This window comes from Alexandromys fortis, unplaced genomic scaffold (assembly GCF_014885135.2).
Source record: "Alexandromys fortis isolate MF-2015 unplaced genomic scaffold, M_Fortis_MF-2015_v1.1 scaffold_619, whole genome shotgun sequence".
In the NCBI taxonomy this organism is placed as follows: domain Eukaryota; kingdom Metazoa; phylum Chordata; class Mammalia; order Rodentia; family Cricetidae; genus Alexandromys; species Alexandromys fortis.
In genome coordinates this window covers 52,594-60,649 of record NW_026068493.1, presented here as the reverse complement: position 1 = coordinate 60,649, position 8,056 = coordinate 52,594, and the positions used below count along the sequence as shown (strand labels likewise).

Sequence of the window (8,056 nt, the reverse complement as noted above, 5' to 3'; positions counted from 1 at the left end):
GGAAACATAAATTAAAATGACTCTAAGATGCCATCTGACACCTGTCAGAATGACTAAGATAAAAATTATGAGGACAGCTTATGTTGAAGAGGATGTGGAGTTAGGGGAACACTCCTCCACTGCTGGTGGGAGTGGAAACTTGTACAGCCTCTTGGGAAATCAGTATGGCGGTTTCTCGGAGAACTGGGAATCAGTCTACCTCCAGACCCAGCTATACCGCTCCTGGGCATTTTTTGTTTGTTTTTGTTGTTGTTCGGGTTTCTAATGTTGCTTGACTGCTTAGCCAATGTTTTGGAGAAAAATCTTGTAGTTTTCTGCCATAGGTGGATGGCCCATCTTAGACATTCCTCTGAAAAGAGTTACCTTATATTCCAGAATCCTACTGTATATCCCTAGCTATGTCTTCATGGAAGATCCTAAACTCACTGCTATAATACAAAAATTCCTGAGAGGAGATAGCTTATTTCCAAAAGTGAGTTCTGCCAATTGTCTGAGTCCCCACCTAGGCTAGTTCTGCTTCTCAGTTGGTAGCCTTCTAAGGAAGGCCTTTTGCTTTGAGTGAAAGCGAGGTGAGAAGGGAGGACCACAGCCCCAGAGGCCTTTCCTGTGTGCAGGAACAGATGTACAGCAAGGTTGTATTAGAAGCATGATATCATGATAGATTTCTTATTCCCCCTATGTCTAAAAGACATATTTTTCTTGTACAATATATTCTGATTAGAGTTTGCTGTCCCTTTAACCTCCCCAGTTCCTTCCTTTCACCCATGCCATCCAGATCTACCTCCTGGCTGATTCTCATTAGAAAACAAGGGCTACTAAGAGATAAAAAATAACAAAATTAATTAGAATAAGATAAAGTACAACTATCACATGGAAGTGTCCTGGTGGTAGGCTGAAGTGTCCTTGGAGTATATAACAAAAGAGCTTCATTTGGTATTTGAGGTAGATTGATTACCATCTGGAGTACAGGTTCCTCTAAATCAACTCCCAGAAACTCAAAGAGACCAAAGAAGCAACCATGAGGTAGGCATGGGTCTGTACCAGGTCTTCAATGTGTATATTATCTCTTTCAGTATTTTAGGAGAACTTTTATTTGTATTTTTGTGGGGCTGTTGAGTGTGTGAACAAGTGGGTCTCTGATTCTTGGGTCTTCTTGTGGGCTCTTTTACACCTGTTCATTTGCCTCATCCAATTTCAATTTGATAATTGTGATTTAAAGTCTTATTCTAATTTATTTTGTTGTGCTTTGCTGTTATCTCTTAGAAGCCTGTTATTATCTACTGAGAGATAGAAACAGAATGGATTCTGATAGAAGGGAAGGTGGAGCGGAACTGGAAGGAGTAGAGTGAAGGGAAATTATAATCAGGATAGATTACGGGGAAAATCTATTATGAACAAAAATGGAAGGAAGATTCCCTGAAAGAAAGATAACACAAAAGGGTCATGGCTCACAGAGATACACTGACTCATATTTTGTTACTTCTAGGTCATTTGATTATCAGTACTTATCCACCAACATCTCAAACCTAGACCACAATCAGCACTGAGATGTTATTGCTTCTTCCGTCGCCCTCATTTACCTTTTGATTCCAATCCCTCCATCCCTCTCTTTTTGCTTTTGTCTTCATTTAATTTAGGTAGCTCTCAGTCTCCTACACTAGCTCACCTGTTTGCCATTCCTCCTTGTCTTTATCTAGAAGTTATATATTAAAGCCCTGTTTTGATATCATTCTTTGTAGTATTCCAATAATTGTTGAGGTTAAGCAATGTCTTAAGTGTGGACTCAGTCTTCTATCGTCTGGCATCGTCTCAGGTACTATATATTATTTTTTTCCAGTTGAAGTGTGAGAATATAGCAAAGAGGTCAAGACCAGGATGCGGACACCCACTGAAACAGTTTACTTGAGCTGATGTGAGCTCACCAACTCTGGCCAGACAGGGAAGAACCCAGCATAGGCCCAAGCTGGACCCTCAGAATGTGGGTGACAGTTTATGGCTGGGGCAGACTGCAGGGCCACTGGCAGTGACATGAGGATTTATCACTGGTGCTGCTGCTGACTTTTTGGAAACCATTATCTTTGGATGGATACCTTGCTCAGCCTGGATATAGTGGGGAGGGCCTTGGTCCTTCCTCTGGGCAATGTGCCTTACCCTCTCTGAGGAGTGGATAAAGGTTTGGTAGAAGGGTAAGTGGAGGGAATGAGCGGAGGGGAGGGGATAGAAACTTGGATTGGTATGTAAATGAAAAAAGGTAGATTGATTTCTTTTAAAAAAATACTCTCATTTTTCACTCATCTGAACATACATATACTAGATGATGTGTGAAAAGGGAGACATATTTCAGAAAAACTCTCATTTTTGAAACTCACAAAGTGTGCGGTGATATACATAAACATGAAGAAAGTGAGAGCACCTTAGGGTTTTGTGAACCAATAGCTACTGCACATTTAGTTATTGCCATGAATGAATTGATGGACAGTATTGGCAACGTTAAGAAACAAAATGACCAGCCTGATCAAGATTATAAAATGCCTTTCAAGCCCTGAAACTAAGGTGTGTTTTAAAAGAGAAAGGAGGTATGCTAGAGAGGGTTTCAGGAAGATATTCAAACTCTCAGATAAGACCGCATATCAACAACATATAATTATTAATTCCGCATGATACTGGCATGTTGAACCACCTGCAAGGTAAAGTTGAAGTAAAATTGATGGGACTGAGTAATTCAAAGTATCATTCATTGTTAGCTTACCTTGCTTCAAAGCATAAGTTTTGTTGTTATTATTGTTGTTGTTATTATTTTTTCTTTGATTGAAAATGGATTGTTTTCTCATGCAACAAATGTCCCAAGAATGCTATCAAAACACTAAACTTAAGCTGGAATCCAATATGCTCAAAGGACCGGATGCAGACTCTTGCAGTCTCTGAATGTTGGCTCGGTCACGCTGAATTCACATAGGCTTTGATGAAGCTGTTACCAGGTGTGGAGACATAGCTCAGAGGTAGAGCACATGTTTTCGCATATATGAGGCCCCGGGTTCGATCCCCGGCATCTCCAACACAATACTTTTAACCTTTGACTTTTCTTTTTCAGGATGTTTCTGTGCAAGGTGTCCCATACTTTAAATTCCCGTGATGAGGTCATATATGCATAGCTAATTATTGGATGAAATTGTTCGTTTATCACCGTGACAGCAATGTTCATCTTTGTGAGGACATTTCCACAGACACCGCCATGGTCTGGTTAATAGAACGTGGGCATGCTTCCAGGGATATGTTGTGTTCACAGATCGAACAAAACAGGAAAGCTCTGCATTTGTAGTGGGGACAGTTTCTCTAATGGGTATGCTTTCTTGGGTGAAAACAAGGGTGAAGAGTTCCTGCTCTGACAGAAAGAAAGGGAGGGCTGGGCGGAGCCATTCCTGGTTACTACCAGGGAGGCAGCATTGCGGTTGTCATAGAAACCGGGGCTATTATGGCGACCATTTTCAAATGGCAACCCGACGATGTCCTGAAAGCAGCATTCAGTTCCTGGTATTTGGACTGAGTTGAGCTTATGGATTCCCGGAGGTGAGCACCAGATTCTTCTTGAAAGTTGGGAGGAAGATGCAGGGATTCCAGACGAAAGTAGGCCCACTCCTACCTCGGGGTTTGCAGCCTGTGTATCTCCGGAAGGAGACAGACTTGGGACCATTCTGCCTCCTCCTGTGCTGTTCTGTACCGGGGTGTGCTGGAGCCATTGTCCAGGAGGGGAGTTGTGGGAGAGTGAGCAGGACGGAGATGAGGCCAAATGAGCACTCTGTGATCCCGACTTCCCACTCTGTGCATGAGATTGCTCGCCCATAGGATGTGAGATTTCAGAGGGAAGGGAGATAGCAAGGCTGTCTTCTTTCCAAGTTGCAGTCAGTCAGATCTCTGGGCAAACAGAAAAGAAAGCAATTGTTTTCTATTTGAACAGTTTTAATATTATTCGAATGAGTTAATATTCAGCTATTTATTCCCAGCTTAAATTACTACTGGATGACCAGCAAGCACCTTCCTCTCCACTAGCCCCCTTCCCCCCCTCCCCGGCCCTGTCTGTACATGTCCCTCTCTGTGAAAAGCCATGAGATTGCTTGCCCATAGGACCAGTGAGGTTTAAGAGGGAAAGCCTCAATGCTAGTCCAAAATTTCCCTTCCTGTCTCAGATGATACTAAAATGCGCACTTGGTTAGAGGAGTTTCTTTTTAGTAATCTGCGGTTTTGTTTGGATTTGAGACAGCATTTCACTGTGTCCTACCCTGGCTCAGAACTCTCAGTGATTCTCCTGCCTTGGCTGCCTCGTGAAGGGGTGGCAGGTGTGGGACACGTTGTGCTTGGCACTAGTCTGGCATTTAAATTTCCATTTTCGTGGGGCCCACCCTGCCAGGTGGCCCTGATCTCTCCTCAGAATCCCTGCAACGCTGCCTATGGCCTTAATATCTCTAATGAATCTCTATAAAGGGGCGATCCTATCAATGCCCCCTTGAAAAGCACACCCGAAATCTTTCACAGGTCTCAATTACTACTTTCTGACTGACATTTGAGGTTTTGTTTATGTTTCATAGAAATGCTTTATCAGATATATGTATTACTAACTTTTCTCCTAGCCTCAGACTTATCATGTCAATTCTCATCCATGTCTTTGGAAGAGCAGGAGATTTTAAATTGTAAGATCCCACCTTCTCTACTTCTTCAATTACGGTTTTTATTTGGTGTCTTGTCTGCGAAATCTTTGCCTGGTACCCAGTGACAGGGATTTTCTTCTTGTGTTCTGTTTGACATTTATAGGCTGATTTTTATATTTTTACATCTGTAATCTATTTTGAAAGGTCTTCACATATGATACGATGTAGGTCCTGGTTTATATTTGTGGGTTTGGATATACACTTGCCTCAGCATTGCTTCCTGAAAGGCCATCTTTCTGCATCAAATTTCCTTGCTTATTTGTGAAACATCAGTCCTCCAACAATCCAATCATGGTATATATGCCAGTAATCCCAGTGCCCGGGAGGCTGCAGCAGGAGTATGGTCAGTTCTTCTCAGCACACCCTACACGCACAACACACAAGCTTGATGCCAGCTTCGGGTACAGGAAAAATGTTGACTTGATATAGGCAGTGGTCTGTAAATGTGTGGATGTGAGCGTGGACTGTTGGTTTTGGACTTTTTCTTGCCAACATTGATTCAGCAGCATGCTGGTTCAATTACTGTAGGTTCAAACAGAGGTCTCCTATCAGGTAATGCTGTTCTCTAACATTAGTCTATTTCTAAGGTTTTTCCACAAGCTATGTATTTAATCTACAATGTTTAGAGTTATCCACTCAATTTTTAAAAAGAATAAGTGTAATTTTATTGTTACTGCATTGAATCGTAAGCTCAGTTTTGAATCAACATACATCTTACTAATAATGAATTGTTTGAGCCGTGAACATAGTTGTCCTTCATTAAGACAGGTTGTCTCCAATTCAGCAATGTTTGGAAATCTTTTAGCCTGTCAGCACTATGGATCTATCTGTCGGGATTATGCACAAATATTTGTACATTTTGATTCATCTATAACTGGTATTATTTTTTTAAACACAATTCATACGTATTGTTTTTTCTGTGAACAAATTATTAAATCTTCTGTAAACTGTCAAAACCAAGTGTCTATGAAACTTACAAAGGATATTTTTTGTTGAAAGCATGTATTATCCCATGATGAAAACTTTATTCGATGTGTAATGCAGCTTGTCCCTATTTTCTTATCGGCATTTACAGGTTATTATTCACAGTCTGAAACAAATGAGAGAAATGTCCCAGAGACAAGTCCATGACCATCGTCACAGGAATCTCATTCAAACCACATAAGTTAGTAACTCTCACCATCCCATTTGTGGTCAGATATGAATCTGTTTTAACGTGATTGTACCCCTTGAGCTCTCAGTAAACACCAGGGAGCTAGGAGAGTGAGAATGAGAGGTGTTTTGTATGTGTGTGTGTGTGTGTGTGTGTGTGTGTGTTTGTGTGTGTACAGAAATTCCTTGGCAGAGGCTGGTCTGCAAAGACTGACTGATTGACTCTTAGACCTGCAGTGATATGTAGATGGTGGAAGTCACAATCCCAGGGCCTAATTACAATTTCCTTTGTGTTCTCTTGAGCCCATGAGTAGCCACTCCTTGGGCCCCCTGTGTTGGACTTACCTAACACCTTGTCACTAACAGATAACGTTGGACCTGATATTTAAAATATCAGAATATGTCTCCTTCACAACGCTTTAATTTTCTATCAGTTAAAGGACTGTGTGTCATCACATAGCAGCTAGTGCCTGTAGGTGAGATTTCTCTGCTTTACCATAATAGTCTAATTAATATTATCCCCAATGTACATAAGGAGAGTCTATAGTTTCTTCATTCTGTTATAAAAACTTCATGAAACTGTTTCCACATTGTAACATGCAATTTGTACTAACATAACCCTGTCTCACTCATGTTTACTCACAGATATTTGACTCCAGAATGAACTCTCTCTTCTTCCTTTGAGGTGAGAGCTGTGTGTTTACATTGACAATTGTTAGTGTGTGTTGTGTATATACTCATGCTTGTGCAAATATGTCCCTGGATATATATTTGTGAAAGTGAGTTAATCACTTACTGCTGTGATAGGTTATGTGTTATATTCTCCTGGTCCTCTTCTATGATGACCTGATGTTTAGTATACTGCTTACTTATCTCCATAGTTCTTTACTCATGTGCTGACTTACATCAGTATGGTTTCACCAGCCAAGTTGTTACAGCACTGCTTAGATCCTCAGATGAGTAACAACTCTGATCTGCTAGGAGAAGCTTTTCCAGTTCTGCTCCCCGCTCCTCCGCTCGTCTCCAGTTAAAGTCATTGCTTCTCTGTTCTTCTTAGGCAAAGAAGGTCTCACCAAGCCTCATTCAAGAGATTCACTGAGAGGGAAGAATCCAGGAGGTGGCTGTCCCTGCAAAGAGGGAAAGGCAGCTCCCAACTGAACAAATACAGGGTGATTTCATGCTCAGTGATCAGCTGGTTTTCCTGCTCAGGAATTCGTTGCTTTTTTGCTGAGATATTGGTTAGTTTGTTTTGCCAAATTGGCAAGTGGAAGAGTGTGTTTCTGTTGCTTTGGTTTCAGGGGCAAAGTGTGTTTATTTCACTGGCCTTAAACGTTGGGCTCTGGTTCCAGGGCCAGTGAATTGATTCCAGTCTCAGAGTCAGTGTATTTTTGTTTTGCTCTGGTTTCAGGATCAGGGTGTGCTGCTTTGGACAGAAATGGGTGTTGTTTTCCCTAGAAAGAGATATGCAGTCCATTGTGGGCCACCAAATAAGTGCTGAGAACCCAGCCCAGGTCTTCTGTAAGAGCAGCAAGTCGTCTTAACCATGGAGCCATCTCTGAAGTCCAAGTCATCAAATAATAAATGTAATTAGTATTTTTCTACTTTGCCCCATAATGACAATAGACATCTTCTTATACTCAGGTAGGTTCAAGTTTCATTATTATTTACCAATCCATAAAATTTCATTTCTATATTCCTTAGGTTCTCAGTCCCAACCACTGCCCTACCCTGTCTGCAGGAAAATACAACAATCTGCCATTATAGACAAATTTGTATATGCTGGAATGTATTAGAATAGAACAAGAGTTTAGAGACATCTGGCCTTCATTCATCTTGCATATATGTTTAAATTTATCTATTTTGCTGCCCATGATAATTGTTCATTCTTAATATTAAATAGTGTAGCAATGTATAGCTACATGACAAGTTTCATACTTTAGTTTGATTTCATGTATATAAATGTTTGCCTACATATAGGTATGAAGAGCACATGCATGCCTGGTGCCCATGGAAGCCAAGAGAAAACATCGGATCCTTTGGCACTGGAGTTACAGTTGAAAACTGCCGTTCTGGTTTTGGGATATGAGTCTTTGCCTGTTGCCTGTTGCTGAAGTTGTTTTGAATTTTAGTGTCTTGTATATAAAGCTGGTGTGAACTGAAATAAATGAGTCTTTAAAAGAAAATATGTTCTCTTTCTCCAG

The 8,056-nt window shown here is 41.0% G+C and overlaps 1 long non-coding RNA gene across 3 annotated transcripts; it reads left to right on the top strand.

Annotated features, from left to right (window-relative positions):
- Window positions 1-3,510: 3,510 nt before the first annotated feature.
- On the top strand, window positions 3,511-8,050 carry LOC126495787 (uncharacterized). 3 transcript variants are annotated; one of them, XR_007590222.1, is made up of 6 exons: window positions 3,511-3,567; window positions 5,779-5,868; window positions 6,501-6,540; window positions 6,913-7,093; window positions 7,264-7,438; window positions 7,833-8,050. It is a non-coding gene; the product is annotated as an uncharacterized lncRNA (long non-coding RNA). The 3 variants fall into 3 exon arrangements; XR_007590221.1 differs by lacking the exon at window positions 6,913-7,093; XR_007590223.1 differs by lacking the exon at window positions 6,913-7,093 and having other exon boundaries at window positions 7,264-7,496.
- Window positions 8,051-8,056: the final 6 nt, after the last annotated feature.